At 42.4% G+C, this 20,835-nt stretch overlaps 1 pseudogene; it reads right to left on the bottom strand.

Annotated features, from left to right (window-relative positions):
* Positions 1–2,737: 2,737 nt before the first annotated feature.
* Positions 2,738–14,393, bottom strand: LOC139581900 (protocadherin alpha-C2-like; annotated as a pseudogene).
* Positions 14,394–20,835: the final 6,442 nt, after the last annotated feature.

Below are 20,835 nucleotides of genomic sequence, written 5' to 3'. Positions count from 1 at the left end.
CTGGCCATCAGAGAGGGGTCAAGGAAATGGTCACATATGTCATGAGCCATGGCCTGTCTCTCACTGTAAATCTACACTGTCATGTTGTGAATAGCAAAATAAAACCACATTTACGTGAGCATGTATGTAAATCAAATCTGACGTGCCCTTTCACCAGTAGCTAGCCAGCTCCATCATATTTAAAGTGAAAATGTATCTGCCTCTTCCTCACGACTAGGCCTACAGAACATTTTAGGCCACAAAGTGAAAAAGCAAATATCCGCTAGCTAACGCCACTCGTTTTGCCATCAGAATAAATAGACCTGGTCTAATCAAACCATTGCACATTGTTGATGAATCGTTACTAGAGAAATGAGACCAAGTTAAGACGCAGGACAGGGTGGATCGGTATATAGTAAGACAGTTTAATTGGATGTAAAGATATCTGACAAAACGTGCACGGACTCATTCATTTAGCTCAGAAGGAACTAGCCGAAAAAGAGTGCCTAAACAGAGCGTGCATTAGGTTTTATACACAATATGATGTCGGTTAATTCTGGTAGTTCTGCTCTTCTGACTGGTCGGTGAAGAGTTGGAGGCGGGCCTGCTCTAGCCAGAACAGGAGCCCCATTGGTGCACAGCAGAGTCCTCTGCTCTTGGCACCCGACCAGTAGGAGAGGGGGGTGAGGTGTGTGTGTTCATGTGATGAAATGTATGTGTGTCAAAGAACAGTGAAATAAGGGGAACTGGGGTTAAAGGTCTCCTGAATAGAGTGAGTGTGTGCAATGACTTGAGTCAATCAGATGAGTTTAGTATTCTATGTTTGTTTGTGCGATTAGAATCTGCTGAGACTAGAATGCTCTTTGTGTTATTGGGGAACTGTGTTTTGAGCAACAGCAGTTTCATGTCTAGTCATGGGGTGTGTTATGCAAGTGTTAATCATATGGTTGCAGGCAGGCTCTTAAGCAGCCCATGGGCACTAAAGTCACCAAATGATGCTCAATATATGTGCTTGATATATGAGCTATGCATATGAATATATGCATATATGACAACATATCACGATAACTGTATTGTTGACATATTCTCTGCGCTGAATTTACGTAATTTACGATTCGAAACAATATCGCATTTGTCACTGTTGGCCTAATTGAACGACGTTCTTGTTTACCTTTGTAGTAAAATCCTGTTGTTTTCCTCATTTGCCCGAACTCACAGTTCAATTAAGTTAATATTCTGCAGATATAGTTTAGTTTTCCACTTATTGCGTTCATAAACACTCATTAGAATTACGGAAGTCAAGGAACAATTGAGGTCTGGACATGTTGGGGAGTAGGCCCACCTCTTTACATACCAATTGTATTATTTTAAAAATCCTTTGTGATCAATATGATTTCTCTGTATGTATTTCTTACTTTTTTGGGGGGGGGGCAGGGCAGCCTATGGGTACATGTGGTATAAACTAAGTGTGAAACATGAATATTATAGCTGTACACCCCCCAAACAAAAAAATAGTTGAAGCAAAAAATGAACCATAATGGATTTCTGCCAGTGACTTAAAGAGAAATTCTACCCAATAACTATCTTTTGGTATTTGTTTCATTAGTCCATTGTTGATAAGGTCCCAAAATGTTTTGCTTGTCAGCAATCAAGTTTTCAACATATGTAACTATTAAAATACAGAAATCATCTTTGTATGATGCATTTTGCATAACAGGATGCAAAACGCAGCATCATAAGTCGCAAAATGCACCATACAGGGATGATTTCTGTAGTTTGGGAAACAAACTTAAGTGCTGACAAGCAAAACATTTCCCTTTAAGTTATTGGCCTACCATAGAGAATGATAGAGGTCTCTAATGGCCAAATGGCTGTTTTAGCATGGGTAGCGCCATTGAGGGCTTCCACCATGCCAATTTAAAGTAGTTCAAGTGTCAACTGGGTGGGGATTCCTATGGGTTGTAACCTCAATGGCGCTGCCCATGCTGTCACAGACGCCATAATGGCACAAATGTAAAGATGAGTCCTCTATCTAACTCTATGAGGCCTACCTCTGAGTCTTTTGTCACTTTACCCACCTTCAATATCCACCTATCATGTTTCATCAATCAGTAAAGTATTAACCAATGAGATTCAATAATTTTATAATGACTTTCTTCCTATCACTGTCCTGTTGTTGCTTCTGTTTTATAGATCACCACCTACACCCCAGCACCACCAGGTTAGGCCAGGGTTTCCCAAACTTGGTCCTGGGGCCCCGCTGGGTGCACGTTTTGGTTTTTGCCCTAGCACTACACAGCTGATTCAAATAATCAACTCATCATCAAGCTTTGATTATTCAAATCAGTTGTGTAGTGCTAGGGCAAAAACCTAAATGTGCACCCAGGGGGGCCCCAGGACCAAGTTTGGGAAACCCTGCGTCAGGCTATTGATTTGTTTATTAAACATTTCAAATAATCAGTTCAACCGTGAAGCTTTTGTCTGGTAGAACTGCTAATGTGCAGTTACTTCAAAAGTTGAATTGAGGAGGCTTCAGTAGCTAGCATGTCAACCAATGAGCTGCTGTGGAACTGCTCAGCTGACCCTAGCAAAAGCTGCCCCTACACCACAGATCTAGGATCAGATACCTACCAAACTTGACCTTAACCATATCTGAAAAATATCTGACCTCGTATCAGCGGTTAGGGGCATCTTTTGTGTCCTACGGATGAGTGGGCCCACCTTGGAGAGCTAAAAGAACCAGAGAGCAAAGAGGTAATTCATCATTAATGTAATAGTTTTATAGATCAGATCAACATGGCATGCAGTACAATACATAAAGACTGACTACATATTGCACCATCAACAGATACTATAGGCTACACAAAGCACGTATATACTTGCCTTGATCAGAACTAAAAGCAGGAATAGTAGTTATTGTAGTAATATTTTAAATACATATTGGAGTTTCATTTTGTTTAGCAGTCACATTTTGTACATAGTTTTAAAAATAAAGAAATGTAAACTTTAAAAACAGATTAATTTGGCCAGTGTATTGTTTTCTTTGTTTACTTCAATACTAAAGCATTGGCATCAAATACATCCAGCATTACACATAAAATAACAGTCATTCATTTAAGTGATTAAAATGAACTTATTCACTGATAAAGGTTTAAAGTGAACGTATAAGGCAGTGAAACAATATAAAAAATGCACATATTATATTTGGATGAAACTGTATTTGCCATAGGGCCTAATTCAAAATGATTCAAAATTACCAGATACTTCTAATACTTCCCCTCACTGGCAAAGCCCAGACAACCCCCAACCTCACATAGGGGTAGAACATGGATGTTTTTAGGAGGGAACTATGTGCAGTTTGCTCTGCTCTGGAGTGGAGGAGGAGGGTGAGAGCATAGGACGATGACCTCTGACCCCTCCTCCAGACCAGCAGTCTTTGTCATTGCACCTTCATCAGAGAGGTGTCATAATTGTGACTTCATCATAGTGGCTAACAGTATTCTTTGTAATGACACTGTTGTTATGAAAAGTGAAAAATAAAAAACTGAATAAACAGTGACGGTAGAGTGAGACCTTGGTAGACACTGTGAGTCACTTAAAATATCCCGGACCACATCTAACACATTTCCTAACAAAGCAGATGCACATGAAGGAAAGGGCCGATATACGTACATATACACTATTGATAAAGAAGGGCTCACTCTTTGTTGTTTGATGAATGGATTGGTGAAAGTATTCTAAATTCCTTTTTAGGATATATTGGTTTGTTTGATTCTACATTTCCACACGTGTGCTCTGACCGAACAAGAACAAATACTTAAGTAAAAACCTAACATCCAAGGTCTTTCCTTTTGGAAAGGGGGTACAGTCTTTGACGGCAATTCCACATTCCTATGTCTGTCTCTGTATATTCATAGTGGCTGTTTTAACTCCTGCTGCATGTCCTGTAGTACCCTCCTGCATTCTGTCTCTCTAGTGTATGTTCTCTTCACTGTGGTTAGTTGAAACGTGAGGGGCCCTCAGTGATGGGCCATAGCCATGCAGAACCATGCGTGTTGAATGGATGTTGAAAGACGTTGAAGTTGATTGGGGCTAGTGTGTGCTATTAGAGAGATTGGGTCATGGCTGGGGGATAGGGGGGCAGGGGACCATCAGAGTGTCCTTTAGGTCCTTGGGATGACAGTCATTGTTTGGCCAAGGGGGTGTAGGTGAAGTGTCACTGGAGGCCTGGTCGCTTAGGGGAGGGGGCTGAGTAGGGTAAGGACGGGGGTTCCTTTCATCAGTGGACGCGGGGTTCCTTCTGATGTAACTCTGGTGGACCAATGGGGATGGGGCCTTATGAGGAACTGCTGCCGCTGCCAGTGGTGGTGGACCCCTGAGAATGAGAGAAGAGGATTAGACAAAGGTGGGAGGGATCTGGGACACTCACAGCCTTGTGATTGGCCAGACTATGACACGTCTCATGCAGCCGAGGTCTGTCAGTCTGACAAGGCATCAGGCAGAACGACAGAGTGGAGGATTCTGGTGGTGGTGGGGCTATCGATGTACACCATGCTCCAAGATTACGTGAGGGAGAGAGTAGTTGCTAAGTAACTGGGTGATAAGTTTCATTTTCTGTCCCTCTGCACAAAGAATTAGGTCAGGCATCACATCCCAGTGAAGACGAATTCACAAGGATCATTGTGTTGTGAACTCATCAACAGTCAGTCAAACAATCAAACAGTCAATCATTCACACCACAAACAGTACAGTCCAATCCACCAAACAAACAGTCTAAGATACAGTAGAACATGTCCCTGATCTGCATTAGTGATGGGAGTGAAGGGGATGAGCATGTATTAATATTACATGCAGAGGACCGTATAGTTCTGTTTAGGGTTGCAGACATCCAGGAACTTTCCCAAAATCCCCTGTCTTTCCAGAATACCAGGTTGGAAGATTACCTGAATCAGGAGGGGGAAAGCAGGAAGTCCATAATCTTCCAAGCAGGATTACTGGAAAACCTAGGGATTTGGGGGAAGTTCTGCTACATGCTAACATGTATGTCAGCCTGGGTTGTAATATGTCTGTGGTGGTTGCAGGGAGGGCCGGGGTAGGATGCTGTGAGATGTGTCAGTCAGGGATCAGTTGTGGTGTGCAAGAGGGGGCCGGACAATTGTCCGATTTCCTTTTCCTTTTTTTTGTCTGTCATTCTGCGGCCCCCGGGGGCCAGATGCAGGGTTGAGTGCTCAGTAACTGGCTGCAATCAGGAGTTACACACAGGTGTGTGCCCTGAACAAAAAAGGAATCGCAGGAGAGAGGGCATACCGTCATCCATCCCCCTCTTTAATCTGGATTACAACTAAATCCAGAGTTTCTGCCAAATAGATCACAGATGATTATTATTATCAGCAGCGTTATGATTATTAATGTCTCTGTCTGATGTCCTCTGAGGCCAATCAATTCCATTAGTTTGTTTCCCTGATAGGAAACCGTCCAGAGGTCACTGTTCCGCCAGAGAAGAAAGACCAAATGTACTTTAGAGTTAGGAAACTAGGGCAGCAGAACCTACATATCAGCATCGTAATAGTAGCATTGCTAGAGGATATTATTATGTAGTCAGAGCTGAGACGGGCCCAATAGGAGGAGGATATTATTATGTAGTCAGAGCTGAGACAGGCCCAATAGGAGGAGGATATTATTATGTAGTCAGAGCTGAGACGGGCCCAATAGGAGGAGGATATTATTATGTAGTCAGAGCTGAGACGGGCCCAATAGGAGGAGGATATTATTATGTAGTCAGAGCTGAGACGGGCCCAATAGGAGGAGGATATTATTATGTAGTCAGAGCTGAGACGGGCCCAATAGGAGGAGGATATTATTATGTAGTCAGAGCTGAGACGGGCCCAATAGGAGGAGGATATTATTATGTAGTCAGAGCTGAGACGGGCCCAATAGGAGGAGGATATTATTATGTAGTCAGAGCTGAGACGGGCCCAATAGGAGGAGGATATTATTATGTAGTCAGAGCTGAGACGGGCCCAATAGGAGGAGGATATTATTATGTAGTCAGAGCTGAGACAGGCCCAATAGGAGGAGGATATTATTATGTAGTCAGAGCTGAGACGGGCCCAATAGGAGGAGGATATTATTATGTAGTCAGAGCTGAGACGGGCCCAATAGGAGGAGGATATTATTATGTAGTCAGAGCTGAGACAGGCCCAATAGGAGGAGGATATTATTATGTAGTCAGAGCTGATACGGGCCCAATAGGAGGAGGATATTATTATGTAGTCAGAGCTGAGACAGGCCCAATAGGAGGAGGATACTATTATGTAGTCAGAGCTGAGACGGGCCCAATAGGAGGAGGATATTATTATGTAGTCAGAGCTGAGACAGGCCCAATAGGAGGAGCCTTGAGGATAAGAGTCTAACATGGGCAGCATTGGCTAGTTTGGGGATGAGGATCTGTTAAAAAGGGGCAAAAGGTCGATGCAGGACAGACCCAATCTGGTGCTTTTCATGGATGAAGCCATGAGGAACGGGGCAGGGGTATCACCAGAGTGACATTTGTGATCAAAACCACCGCTCCTCTTAACTAGAGGGGAAAAACACAGGACGAGAAGAACTCCACTGAAACAAAAACAGACACGAAAAAGAAAACACATCATTTCTGTAAGGCCATTTTAAAAGGGGTTCCCGGGGCGGTTGAGTGAGACTCCTGCATACCTCCAGCTGCACAGTGGACTTCCCTCATTTAGGGTACTTAAGAACAGGGAGAAAAGAAAGAAGCATTTCAATGGTCAAGACATTGCAGAACACAAGGAATCTTTCTGTATGCATGGTTATGGCCTATGGCTATACTCTCATTTTGTCATATTAATCACTCCATTTCTACTGAAGGGATTATCTGATCAATCTTGGGAAAAGTCTGAAAGTTAATACTTCAAAAATATATAGCCTACAGCCCAAAACAGACAAAACAGGATAGAAGGAAAAATGTCATGGCAACCTGAAAAGGGTAACATGAGTTGGTTAGGAAAACAACCGTTTCAGCAATCCACACACACACACACAGTCACCCTCACACACAAGCGCACACACATAATTTATTCTACAAATACTTACCTTTTTACAAGAACCAGCCTTGATCAAGTAAAACATTTGTTATACATTGGAACGAGTGCGGAAATGTATAATAACACGAGGACAGATATTGCAGAACATGTAGATAGACTATGGATAGGCTATGGCTGGATGTTGAGGAATGACAGTGCACATTATTAGGTATAGAGAGAGTGGTGCACAGCAAAACAAGTTCACTACAACCCTGACCCCTCTCTTGCTGCAGACCTCCTGCTCTCTCTTCCCTACTGAGTGACGTAAGAGGAGGAGAGACAACCTCTGCAGCATGGAGGCGGGAGTGGCCTCATTGAGGCGTTCAGCTTGACGGCTCACTGAGAGAGAGAGGGGGGGGTTTATTCGGATGCATTTTAAATCAGGGGATGGAGATATTTGATGAAATGAAAGTCAATAAACAAATACCGAATTAGAATAGATCATGCGATGTCAATAATGAGAGGAAGCCATTTGGTCCATCTAGACTCATAAAGGACAGGAAGTCTAATGTGAAACCGTAACCTTGTTTGTTTTGAAAGCTCAAGGGGTTTCTGTCTCATTTTCTTGTAGGCTGTACCATATATAGACAACATTGCTGCTGGCGCTGTGTAATCTCCATCACTGTGTGTTAGCTCTACAAGGATGCAGTATGCAGGCACAGTCAGTGCAGTGAAATATAAGCCACACGCCATTCAACCTGTCAGACCAAATTAGAGAGGCCTTTTTCCCAGCAGGTGCTGCAGCTGTTTGTTGAGGTGCTAGAGGGAGAAAATATACATTCATAACAGATGAATGAATTTCAGAGATAAAGGAACTAGGCCTGATTACCTGGCAATGCCAGAAGGGGACCTGTATTTAGACTGGTAATGTGGTGGAAGGTGGAAATGTTACACCTGCCCTCTCAACACCTGACACTTTGTATACGGTATATCTGGGTAAACAGTATGCGACAAGTTTGTGTGAATAGGTTATGTGATGCCAAAAACATTATCAAATTTGATCTTACACATTTTAAGTTTCAGTAATTTTCCAAGTTGCAGTTATTGAACAGTATTTTATAAAATCATCATTGCTTCTTCTCAGAAATAAACAGAACTTATATTTGTGTTATTCACGATGCCATCTTGGATTTACTTTTTGTTCTTACACAGTAGTGTGGTTCTAATCAACATTTGGTGTTGCTCTCTCATTACTGTAACTTCCCAACAACTTCACTGGGTTAACGTCACTTTGCTTGTTGTGGAACTGGAGGCGTATGCGTTGCCAATACAGTCATGTCCATAATTAACAACACCCTTGATAAAAATGACCCCAAAAAAATGTATAAAATAAATAATAGAAATATTGAGATATATTGTACGCCCCAAAAATGTAGATATTGTTGTAACCCAATGATAAAATGTATAGAATTGCAGGAAATAAGCTTTAAAGCTACTAAATTATTTTTTAGCAACAAGAGGGGTGTGAACAGTTTGTGTCATGAACTGTGCTTGTGCCCGTAGAAATAGACTTGGCGCGCGTTGGGGGATGCAGGATATTCCCCAATGTTGGGGCCCCGAGTAAAAGAGTTTGGGAACCCCTGTTTTAGGGCACACACTCTTAGAAGAAAATGTGACGGAAACTTCCGTTCATATGGTTCCCAGCAGCTGACCGGACGTTCTGAGACCTCAAGCAGCGATTCACTACAGCTTCCATCTTAATCCATCCGGACCCGTCCCGTCAGTTCGTGGTGGAGGTCTGGTCCGCAAGGCGCAGTGTTCCCAGCCAACTGGATGTTTGTTTCCACACTCACCTGTCATCCTGGCTCCCATCGGACCTTAGCTTTGGTCCAACAACGTTTTTGGTGGCAGCCATGGTTCCTGACATCTCTTCGTTGCCGCCTGCACTGTGTGTGCAGAACAAGACCCCGGCTGGCCTCCTTCAACCACTCCCTGTCCCTCACGGCCACTGGTCCCATATATCCTTGGACTTCATCACGGGTCTCCCTCCGTCAGATGGCAACACCACCATCCAAACGGTGGTGGATAGGTTTTCCAAAGCCAGCCTAAGTTGCCCTCAGCTAAGGAGACGGCCCAGCTCATGGTGCAGCACTTCTTACGGATCCATGGACTTCCGGTCAACATTGTCTCCAATCACTGTCCTCAGTTCTCATCCCGGTTCTGGAAGGCGTTCTGCACCCTCATTGGGTAGTCGGCCAGCCTGTCCTCTGGTTTTCATCCAACCCCATTCTAACGGCCAGTCGGAAGCGAGACAATCAGGACCTGGATTCGACTCTTTGTTGCCTCGTCTCCACCAATCCCACCACCTGGAGCCAGCAATTGGTGTAGGTGGATTATGCCCGCAACACCCTTCCCTGTTCTGCTACGGGTCTCTGGCTTTCCATGGCTTTCCACTCGGGATCTGCCCTTCCTGGTGGAGTTCCGCAAACTTTCCCCCCATTTTATCGACCTTTTCCCCATCTGTAAGGTCTTTCTGTTGCCCCACACCCTCCGTATACATCCCACTTTCCATGTATCTAGAATGAAACCCTTGGCTCACAGCACTTTGTCTCTTGTTTCCAACCAAGCTCTCGTTGAAATTACAGCGAGATATTGATGAGTTTTCGGCTTCCACTAAATGTCAACAGTCAATAGAACTTTGTCTGATGACTCTAATGTGAAGGGGGGCCGAAGGAGACAGGAATTAGTCACCACTGCCACGAGCTGACCATGCTTTGACCACGCGCGTTCACGTGATAGGCATCTCCGTTCCATCGCTCAACTGAAGTCAATCTAATTCTCCGGTTGGAACGTTATTCAAGATGTATATTAACAACATTCTAAAGATTGATTCAGTACATCGTTTGACATGTTTCTACTGACTGTTATGGAACTTTTTGACATTTTGTCACGTTATAGTGGACGTGCTTTGTGACTTTGGAATTGTTTACCAAACGCGCTAACCAAAGTAGCTAATTGTACATAAATAACGGACATTATCGAACAAATCAAGCATTTATGGTGGACCTGGGATTCCTAGGACTGCATTCTGATGAAGTTCATCAAAGGTAAGGAAACATGTATCATGTATTTTCTTGTTTCTGTTGACCCCAACATGGCGGCTAATTTGGCTATTGTTCTGAGCTCTGTCTCAGATTATTGCATGATTTGCGTTTTCCGTAAAGTTTTTTTGAAATCTGACACAGAGGTTGCATTAAGCAGAGGTATATCTATAATTCCATGTGTATAACTTGTATTATCATCTACATTTATGATGAGTATTTCTGTTGAAACGATGTGGCTATGCAAAATAACTTGATGTTTTTGGAACTAGTGAATGTAACGCGCCAATGTAAACTCAGATTTTTTGTTATAAATATGAACTTTATCAAACAAAACATGCATGTATTGTGTAACATGAAGTCCTATGAGTGTCATCTGATGAAGATAATCAAAGGTTGGTGATTAATTTTATCTCTATTTCTGCTTTTTCTGACTGCTATCTTTCGCTGGAAAAATGGCTGTGCTTATTGTGGTTTGGTGGTGACCTAACATAATCGTTTGTAGTGCTTTCGCTATAAAAGATTTTTGAAATCGGACACTTTGGTGGGATTAACAACAAGATTACCTTTAAATTGATAAAAGACACATGTATGTTTGAGGAATTTTAATTATGAGATTTCTGTTGTTTGAATTTGGCGCCCTGCACTTTCACTGGATGTTGTCATATCGATGCCGGTAGCGGGATTGCAGCCATAAGACGTTATTAACCTACCGATTGCCTGCTCCTTAAACTAATAAACTCTGAGACTCATACTTTCCACCTCCTGTGTCTACATCTGGGTCTTAGCCTGAGCCGTGATAATTATGGGGTATTGTGTGTAGGTTGATGAGGGAATTTAAAAAAATATATATATATAAGGCTGTAACGTAACAAAATGTGGAAAAAGTCAAGGGGTCTGAATACTTTCAGATGGCACTGGAGAACCTAAAAGGGTTATTTGGCATTCCCCATAGGAGAATCATTTGAAGAACTAGTTTTGGTTCCAGGTAAAACCATTTGGGTTCCAGGTAGAATCATTTTCGGTACCATGAAGAACCCTTTCCAAAGAGGGTTCTACATGGAACCCAAAAGGGTTCTACCTGGATCCAAAAAGGGTTCTCCTATGGGAACATCTGAAGAACCCTTTTGGAACCCTTTTTCTAAGATTGCAGTGACTCAGTCATACTGTTGTTGCATTGTGCTTTGATGTGGAGGTCATTCAGAGGTGGAGGTCCTTCTTACCTGCAGAGTAGAGGCTGCTGAGTCGCTGGTCTCTGTCAGGCCCGTGCTCCTTGGTAAACTGGACACAATGTATCTGGAGCCCGCCTTTGGCACAGGCTGTCTGACTACCAGCTTTCCTTTCCTGGTCTCTGCTAGAAACAGACTGTACCAGTAGGCATCGTTGGAGACCAGGGTGGAATCTGCGATGGTCGAGTTCCTCTCTTGCTGATCACGCTGTTCCTACTGGGAGGAGCCGCTTTGCTGGGCATCGGTTTCTGACACTTCAGCACACAGGTGACCAATATGGTGATCAGTAACAGAAAGGACACCGAGCCCAAGCCGATCACCAAATACAGGTTTAAGTCTGAAAATATGTCATATTCTAGAGGCACTTCAGTCATGTCAGAGTAGGCTTTAACAGCAGTCTCCACTGTTGACAGCTTGATGGTAACTGTAGCTGAGAGAGCAGGTTCCCCGTTGTCCTTGGCGATGACAACCAGCCGTTGATGACGCGGATCTCTGTAACTGAACATTCTCATGGTCCGGATATCTCCATTGTATTGGTCCAGACTGAATACGGTGGCGTCAGTAACCTGTAGAAACTGGTATGTAATCCGAGAGTTCTGGACCGAGTCCGTGTCTATGGCTATCACCTTGGAGACCAGGGATCCTTTATCGGTGGATCTGGGAATCTTTTCCTCCACCAAGGAGCCGTGCACGCGCCACGGAGAGACTATGACCGGGGTGTTGTCGTTCTGATCAACAATAATGATGTGGACAGTCACATTACTGCTGAGAGGAGGAACACCAGAGTCTCTGGCCTCAATGTGGAAAAGGAACTCCTTCTCTATCTCATAGTCAAACGTCTTCAGTGCGTAAAGATTACCGTTCTCCGGATTGATGGAAAACAGCATGGAAATGGAGGTGTTCACTATCTCCTTTTCTATGATGAAATAAACTAGATACTGGTTTTCATGGAGGTCTGGATCAAACGCAGTGAGGGAACTTAGCAAGGCCCCAGGCGCGTTATTCTCCATAACGGGTAGAGTGTAGAACGACTGGGGGAACTGTGGAACGTTGTCGTTAACGTCTAGTAGTTCTAAAGTCATTGTTTCATTGTCAGATAGCGGAGGGGAACCCCTGTCTGTTACGGTAAAAGTTATGTCATATTCTGGGACCTTCTCACGGTCGAGAGGTTCTGATACTACTAACTCATAATAGTTATCGGAATTCTCTCTTAGTGCAAAAGGTAATTCATCCGCAATATGGATATCGACAATCCCATTTTCACCTGAATCTTTATCGCTGACACTGACAACTGCTATCACCGTGTCTACTGCTATATCCTCCTTTATAGGACTTTGATATGATTTGATTGATATTTCAGGATGATTGTCATTCATATCCGTCACTAGAATAGTTATTTTACACTGACCTGACAAAGAGTTGGTCCCCTTATCAGTTGCAATGACTTCCATGTCATAGATCCTGAAGTCTTCATAATTTATCATTTCTTTCACCGTTATTTCTCCGTTATTAGGGTTTAAACTGAACGTTTCTTGTGTTTTCTCTGATGTATACAAGCTATATGAATATACTATTTCCGAATTGATACCATCATCTAAGTCTGTTGCATTCAATTTAACTACAAGGCTTCCTATTGGAAAGTTTTCCATTATATTTATATTATATGAATCTTTGTCAAACTGAGGGGCATTATCATTTGTGTCCAGGACACGAACAATTATGTTGGCTGTACCAGAGCGCGCGGGGACTCCACCATCTACAGCGGTGAGTATTAGGTTATGAACGGCGTGCTCCTCTCGGTTTAAAGCCTTTTTCAGTATCAAATCGGCGAACTTCGATCCATCCCTCCCGGTCTGAATTTCAATATCAAAATGATCACTTTCACTGATATGGTAGGTTTTTACAGAATTCGTGCCCACATCGGGGTCAATTGCATTGCTTAGAGAAAAACGCTCTCCGGCTGGGGTCGATTCAGAAATATCTAGGTTTATGATATCTCTACGAAAACGTGGCGCGTTGTCATTTATATCAACGATTTCCAATTCTATGTTAAATATCCGAACTGGATTTTCAATAATTACCTCCATTTTTAGAAAACAAGTTGTAGCTGTTTTAGAACTACAGAGGTATTCCCTGTCCATATTTTCAACAATATACAGCTCCCCCGTCTCTTTGTTCACGTCAAGATATTTCTTACCGGCGATGACATCTAACCGCATCTTGCGTTTGCTCAAGGTTTTCATATCTAGTCCCAAATCAGCAGCTAAATTAGCAACAACGTACCTTCTGGTGAAAAAACATTGTGAAACATTATCGTTCCACTGTTACTTTAACTGTATCAGACATTTTCTAATATCACATTGCAAACATCCTACGTGTAGCCCCTTTAAATTAGATCAATGGATTTTTGCAGGTCCATTTTTGTTAGTCAACAAATCAAATGATTCTATCTGACGGGGTAGAGGACCACTGCTAGTGATTTTAATAAGTAGTATAGAATGACGTTATTTATGTAATTTCATCCAACGCAAGAGCAACCCAGATATTGGGTCCAAAGTGGAGAAGAACTCAAGAAAGCAGCATGCAATCAGTCCAAAAGTTATTTCTCTGATCTCAAACATTGCAGACCATGAATGGAGGGAGTCAAGAAACAGGCAGAAAACACTTGACCAAAATGTTAGAACTGAATGTTTTTACATTAGCATGTGGTAAGTTGCTTTTAAGTGAATGATTGACACAGTATATGTAAAGTTTGAGTTCCAGAAATGTTTTTGCACTAGGATCGATACACCTTGTCCTATACACATCTCCCATCCCCCCCATATAGTTGTGGGTTAGGACAACAGAATAATAACTTGACCTAAATATTATAACCAAAATGTTTAAATACTGATTGTTTTTGTAAAAAAAAGAAGCTTTAATTGAATTTCCTATGTTTGACACCATAACTATCAAGTGTATAGTTCCAGAAATGTTTGTACGCTGAGATTACCTGATACCCCTCTTCTTAACACATCCCTCCCTTTCTACCCCTTTACCTCTGCCATGCCACTGCACGCACAGGTTAAGGTTTGAACGTGTATTGAACAACTTAATATAATAATAAATCTTGTGAAAATATATACAGTTGAAGTTGGAAGTTTACATACACTTTGGTTGGAGTCATTAAAAGTCGTTTTTCAACCACTCCACAAATTTCTTGTTAACAAACTATAGTTTTGGTAAGTCAGTTAGGACATCTACTTTGTGCATGACACAAGTCATTTTTCCAACAATTGTTTACAGACAGATTATTTCACTTATAATTCACTGTATCACAATTCCAGTGGGTCAAAAGTTTACATACACTGAGTTGACTGTGCCTTTAAACAGCGTGGAAAATGTCAGAAAATTGTTATGGCTTTAGAAGCTTCTGATAGGCTAATTGACCTAATTTGAGTCAATTGGAGGTGTACCTGTGAATGTATTTCAAGGCCTACCTTCAAACTCAGTGCCTCTTTGCTTGACATCATGGGAAAATCAAAAGAAATCTGCCAAGACCTCAGATTTAAAAAATAAATAAAAGAATAACATTTTTTTTTTAAAGAATGTAGACCTCCACAAGTCTGGTTCATCCTTGGGAGCAATTTCCAAACGCCTGAAGGTATCACTTTCATCTGTACAAACAATAGTACACAAGTATAAACACCATGGGACCACGCAGTCGTCATGCCGCCATGGGAGGAGACGCGTTCTGTCTCCTAGAGATGAACTTACTTTGGTGCGAAAAGTGCAAATCAATCCCAGAACAACAGCAAAGGACATTGTGAAGATGCTGGAGGAAACGGGTGCAAAAGTATCTATATCCACAGTAAAATGAGTCCTATATCGACATAACCTGAAAGGTTGCTCAGCAAGGAAGAAGCCACTGCTCCAAATCTGCCATAAAAAAAGTCAGACTACGGTTTGTAACTGCACATGGGGACAAGATCGTACTTTTTGGAGAAATGTCCTCTGGTCTGATGAAACAAAAATAGAACTGTTTGACCATCGTTATGTTTGGAGGAAAAAGGGGGATGCTTGCAAGCCGAAGAACACCATCCCAACCGTGAAGCACGGGGGTGGCAGCAGCATGTTGTGTGGGTGCTTTGCTGCAGGAGGGACTGGTGCACTTCACAAAATAGATGGCATCATGAGGCAGGAAAATTATGTGGATATATTGAAGCAACATCTCAAGACATCAGTCAGGAAGTTAAAGCTTGGTCTCAAATGGGTCTTCCAAATGGAAAATGACCCCAAGCATACTTCCAAAGTTGTGGCAAAATGGCTTAAGGACAACAAAGTCAAGGTATTGGAGTGGCCATCACTAAGCCCTGACCTCAATTCTATAGAAAATTTGTGGGCAGAAGTGAAAAAGCGTGTTCGAGCAAGGATGCCTACAAACCTGACTCAGTTACACCAGCTCTGTCAGAAGGAATGGGCCAAAATTCACTCAATTTATTTGTGGGAAGCTTGTGGAAGGCCACCCAAAACGTTTGACCCAAGTTTTAAAAAAGTAAGGGCAATGCTACCAAATACTAACTGAGTGTATGTAAACTTCTGACCCAATGGGAATGTGATGAAAGAAATAAAAGCTGAAATAAATATTTCTCTGCTATTATTCTGACATTTCACATTCTTATAATAAGGTGAGGATCCTAACTGACCTAAGACAGGGAATCTTTACTAGGATTAAATGTCAGGAATTGTGAAAAACTGAGTTTAAATGTATTTGGCTAAGGTGTATGTAAACTTCCAACTTCAACTGTATAAGAAAATCCTTGAGTAATGTCTGTTTTGTTTTTTGCTGAAGAATTCTTTGTTTTTGCCACCAATAATAGTTACATTGAGAGTAGGTTTTCGTAATATTATGATAATTATATGTTTTCTAGCTTTATTTGGTCATCAATTAAGGAGTTGTCTTTTTTTAGCTGACCAATTCTCTATTTCACAAATGATACGAGTGGTTAACCAGCTATGCAGTGGAGACGAGTGGTTAACTACCTATACAGTGGAGAGGAGTGGTTAACCAGCTATACAGTGGAGACGAGTGGTTAACCAGCTATACAGTGGAGACGAGTGGTTAACCAGCTATACAGTGGAGAGGAGTGGTTAACCAGCTATACAGTGGAGAGGAGTGGTTAACCAGCTATACAGTGGAGAGGAGTGGTTAACCAGCTATACAGTGGAGAGGAGTGGTTTACCAGCTTTACAGTGGAGACGAGTGGTTAACTAGCTATGCAGTGGAGACGAGTGGTTAACCAGCTATACAGTGGAGAGGAGTGGTTAACCAGCTATACAGTGGAGACGAGTGGTTTACCAGCTATGCAGTGGAGACGAGTGGTTAACCAGCTATACAGTGGAGACGAGTGGTTAACTAGCTATGCAGTGGAGAGGAGTGGTTAACTTTTGCACCCCAGTATCTCTACTTGCACATCATCATCTGCACATCTATCACTTCAGTGTTAATGCTAAATTGTAATTATTTTGCCTCTATGGCCTATTTATTGCCTTACCTGCCTAATCTTACTACATTTGCACACACTGTACATAGAATTTTCTATTGTGTTGTTGACCGTACGTTTGTTTATACCATGTGTAACTCTGTTGTTTTTGTCACATTGCTTTGCTTTATCTTCGCCAGGTCGCAGTTGTAAATGAGAACTTGTTCTCAACTGGCCTACCTGGTTAAATAAAGGTGAAATAAAAACAAATCCAGCTATACCATTTACACAGACCAGAGCCAAAGGACGTGAAGGGACAGCGAGGTGTGCTGCTAACACTACGGACCTGACTATTTACCTGTCTCTGACAGGCACCCTTCACCGCAATACCAGCAATACAATCAGTACAATCAATACCGTCAGTACTATCAGTACTATCAGTATTATCAATACCAGCAATACAATCAGTACTAGCAATATCATCAATACTGTAACGACCCTGGGTTTATAAGCGCGGAAATCGACTCTGCCGCACGAGCATGCTTTTGCGGCACAGTCGATAGCGCGCCGGACCTCGGGCTAGAAGGTTGAGGGTTTGACACCTGCTCCCTGCTGTTTCATTACAATACTATCAGTATCATCAATACCAGCAATACTATCAGTATCATCAGTACCAGCAATACAATCAGTACCAGCAATACAATCAATACCAGCAATATCATCAATACTATCGATACCATCTTTTTCTCCCAGATCATCATCATCCCTTCAAGTTCTGTCGCAATTTACTCATTTATATTTGTTTGAATTGCATTATGCTGCCATGTATAGAACATAAAAGTAAAAGTCAGCACCTTGCAGCAGACCAGATGGCTCGGTGTGCGGAGAGGCTCTGTGTCCTGAATCATAGTGCTGATTATCTAACTGAACTACAGCGTGAGGAGGAGAGGCTCTGTCCTGAATCATAGATAATCAGTACTAACTGAACTACGGTGTGAGGAGGAGAGGCTCTCTGTCCTGAATCATAGATAATCAGTACTAACTGAACTACGGCGTGAGGAGGAGAGGCTCTCTGTCCTGAATCATAGATAATCAGTACTAACTGAACTACGGCGTGAGGAGAGGCTCTCTGTACTGAATCATAGATAATCAGTACTAACTGAACTACGGTGTGAGGAGGAGAAGCTCTCTGTACTGAATCATAGATAATCAGTACTAACTGAACTACGGTGTGAGGAGGAGAGGCTCTCTGTCCTGAATCATAGATAATCAGTACTAACTGAACTACGGTGTGAGGAGGAGAGGCTCTCTGTCCTGAATCATAGATAATCAGTACTAACTGAACTACGGTGTGAGGAGGAGAGGCTGTCTGTGCTGAATCATAGATAATCAGTATTAACTGAACTACGGTGTGAGGAGAGGCTCTTTGTACTGAATCATAGATAATCAGTACTAACTGAACTACGGTGTGAGGAGGAGAGGCTCTCTGTCCTGAATCATAGATAATCAGTACTACCTGAACTACGGTGTGAGGAGGAGAGGCTGTCTGTGCTGAATCATAGATAATCAGTATTAACTGAACTACGGTGTGAGGAGAGGCTCTCTGTACTGAATCATAGATAATCAGTACTAACTGAACTACGGTGTGAGGAGGAGAGGCTCTCTGTCCTGAATCATAGATAATCAGTACTAACTGAACTACGGTGTGAGGAGGAGAGGCTGTCTGTGCTGAATCATAGATAATCAGTACTAACTGAACTACGGCGTGAGGAGAGGCTCTCTGTACTGAATCATAGATAATCAGTACTAACTGAACTACGGTGTGAGGAGGAGAGGCTCTCTGTCCTGAATCATAGATAATCAGTACTAACTGAACTACGGTGTGAGGAGGAGAGGCTCTCTGTCCTGAATCATAGATAATCAGTACTAACTGAACTACGGTGTGAGGAGGAGAGGCTCTCTGTCCTGAATCATAGATAATCAGTACTAACTGAACTACGGTGTGAGGAGGAGAGGCTGTCTGTCCTGAATCATAGATAATCAGTACTAACTGAACTACAGCGTGAGGAGGAGAGGCTCTCTGTCCTGAATCATAGATAATCAGTACTAACTGAACTACGCTGTGAGGAGGAGAAGCTCTCTGTCCTGAATCATAGATAATCAGTACTAACTGAACTACGGTGTGAGGAGGAGAGGCTCTCTGTCCTGAATCATAGATAATCAGTACTAACTGAACTACGGTGTGAGGAGGAGAGGCTCTGTCCTGAATCATAGATAATCAGTACTAACTGAACTACGGTGTGAGGAGGAGAGGCTCTCTGTCCTGAATCATAGATAATCAGTACTAACTGAACTACGGTGTGAGGAGGAGAAGCTCTCTGTCCTGAATCATAGATAATCAGTACTAACTGAACTACGGTGTGAGGAGGAGAGGCTCTCTGTCCTGAATCATAGATAATCAGTACTAACTGAACTACGGTGTGAGGAGGAGAGGCTCTCTGTACTGAATCATAGATAATCAGTACTAACTGAACTACGGTGTGAGGAGGAGAGGCTCTCTGTACTGAATCATAGATAATCAGTACTAACTGAACTACGGTGTGAGGAGTAGAGGCTCTCTGTCCTGAATCATAGATAATCAGTACTAACTGAACTACGGTGTGAGGAGGAGAGGCTCTCTGTCTTGAATCATAGATAATCAGTATTAACTGAACTACGGTGTGAGGAGGAGAGGCTCTCTGTCCTGAATCATAGATAATCAGTACTAACTGAACTACGGTGTGAGGAGGAGAGGCTCTCTGTACTGAATCATAGATAATCAGTACTAACTGAACTACGGTGTGAGGAGGAGAGGCTCTCTGTCCTGAATCATAGATAATCAGTATTAACTGAACTACGGTGTGAGGAGGAGAGGCTCTCTGTCCCGAATCATAGATAATCAGTACTAACTGAACTACTGTGTGAGGAGGAGAGGCTCTCTGTCCTGAATCATAGTGCTGAATCACTAGATGTCCTACTCACAGCAGTCTGTTATGTAGACTCTGTCTTGTTGCTCTTGGCCATCTCTCTTTGCCCAACTACTTTAGTTACAGCAGTACCATTCAGTTCACTCTATTTGTATGGGCTGAACTAGACATTAACATAACCCCATACACACCAGTGGAGGCTGCTGAGGGGAGGACGGCTCATAATAATGTCTGAAATGGAGCAAATGGAATGGCATCAAACACATGGAAAACATGTTTGATGTACAGTATGTCATTTTGATATTTCGTTTTTTTATTCTTAATAAATTGGCAAAAATGTCTAAAAACCTGATTTTGCTTTGTCATTATGGGGTATTGTGTGTAGATTGATGAAGGGGGGAAATATTGCTCTTTAGAATAAGGCTGTAACATAACAAAATGTGGAAAAGGTCAAGGGGTCTGAATATTTTCCCAACGTACTATATTTGATACCATTCAACTGTTTCCGCTCCAGCCATTACCACGAGCCCCTCCTTCCCAATGATGGTGCCACCGACCTCCAGTGATAAACACAGACTCAAGCATCAAGACCCCTCTGGCCATCAGAGAGGGGTCAAGGAAATGGTCACATATGTCATGAGCCATGGCCTGTCTCTCACTGTAAATCTACACTGTCATGTTGTGAATAGCAAAATAAAACCACATTTACGTGAGCATGTATGTAAATCAAATCTGACGTGCCCTTTCACCAGTAGCTAGCCAGCTCCATCATATTTAAAGTGAAAATGTATCTGCCTCTTCCTCACGACTAGGCCTACAGAACATTTTAGGCCACAAAGTGAAAAAGCAAATATCCGCTAGCTAACGCCACTCGTTTTGCCATCAGAATAAATAGACCTGGTCTAATCAAACCATTGCACATTGTTGATGAATCGTTACTAGAGAAATGAGACCAAGTTAAGACGCAGGACAGGGTGGATCGGTATATAGTAAGACAGTTTAATTGGATGTAAAGATATCTGACAAAACGTGCACGGACTCATTCATTTAGCTCAGAAGGA

The sequence above is a fragment of the Salvelinus alpinus genome, chromosome 7 (assembly GCF_045679555.1).
Source record: "Salvelinus alpinus chromosome 7, SLU_Salpinus.1, whole genome shotgun sequence".
NCBI classification, from domain to species: Eukaryota; Metazoa; Chordata; class Actinopteri; order Salmoniformes; family Salmonidae; genus Salvelinus; species Salvelinus alpinus.
This window is presented reverse-complemented; position numbering and strand designations above follow the sequence as displayed.